The following is a 1211-nucleotide window of genomic DNA, read 5'->3' as shown; positions in this document are numbered from 1 at the left end:
GGATGGACAAGCAGCTGTGTGAACTGCTACTACGCGGAAAGCCCTCGTTTCCCTTCCCAACACGCGAGATTCCCTATACTACCGTTGGAGTGTATACAACTTCTTCAACAAATGCCTCCGCGAACTAATGTCAAAAGAGACATTTGTGGTTCAGAAGTGCTTGTGCCTTTCTTCCAAATTTGACACCGACTTGTTGAGTTACCTCCGTGAAGATTGCTCGCTCCGCAGCATCGGGCCGTGGAATCAGACTTTCTCTCTTTCCGACTCCACGCGTGCCACATACCTGGCAGAGTTCATTGGGGAAACTACTTGAAATATAATTACTTCACCCTCTGTCCGAGGGATGTAATTTCTTCTCGACGCGGAGGTGAGAAAGTGATCTACCGTGTCAACGAACACGTGAGAGAGTTGGTCGAGTCATCCGACGTTGTATTATACGTCCTCCGATGCGGTGCTGATGGCGATGCGCTAGCACAAATTGCCGAGTGTGCTGCTTGCATCGAGCAGACACAGTGGACACTCATCGGCTGACAATCGTTGAACTAATTGCCATTGAGTTGGCATCGCGGTGGGTCAAGGGCTGCTAGAACATCCAGTGTTAATTGTTGTGTAGTTTCTCAATGAACGCCTCTTGTATTTATAGCTGTAGCGAGCTTAATACATTTGCGACATATATAATTCCTGTTTTTATTTTTTGGGGTGGGTTAGGGAGGAGGAGGAGGAGGAGTGGGAGGAAGTGGAGCATGGACGAGGAGGAGGAGGGGGAGGAGGAGAAAGGGAGGATAGCTGAGTCGAATTGGGTTGATGCCGCAAGAACTTCTTTGGAGTGAAAGGAAGTTTAGCATGGTGGCATCATTAAACGATAGGCTGCTTACGGTGAACAGTGCAGACGTTTTAATGAAAATGCATCCACACTCTCGCGTGCCACGTTTCAGTTAATTTGCCTTCAATTGTTAATTGTGGCCAATGGTCATGTGGAGATTTAAAGAAAACTCTAGTACAGTGCCTCTTTTCTTGTGCTGCAGTACAACGGAAATATCAAGCAACACCCTCAAATGTCCTCTTGGATGATCAATCAGATTACATCCTTATTGCGTCACAGCTGTCACTGCGACGAGTACTCACTTCACGGCCTAATCAAGGACTACTGTCCCCCAAACCTTATAGTTCAAGGCTTGCTTCTCAGCTCTATGATCACAACTGTCATTTAC

The sequence above is a fragment of the Echinococcus granulosus genome (genome assembly GCF_000524195.1).
Source record: "Echinococcus granulosus chromosome Unknown EG_S00115, whole genome shotgun sequence".
Lineage (NCBI taxonomy): Eukaryota > Metazoa > Platyhelminthes > Cestoda > Cyclophyllidea > Taeniidae > Echinococcus > Echinococcus granulosus.
The sequence above is the reverse complement of the archived record's forward strand: the minus strand, read 5'-3'. Positions refer to the sequence as shown.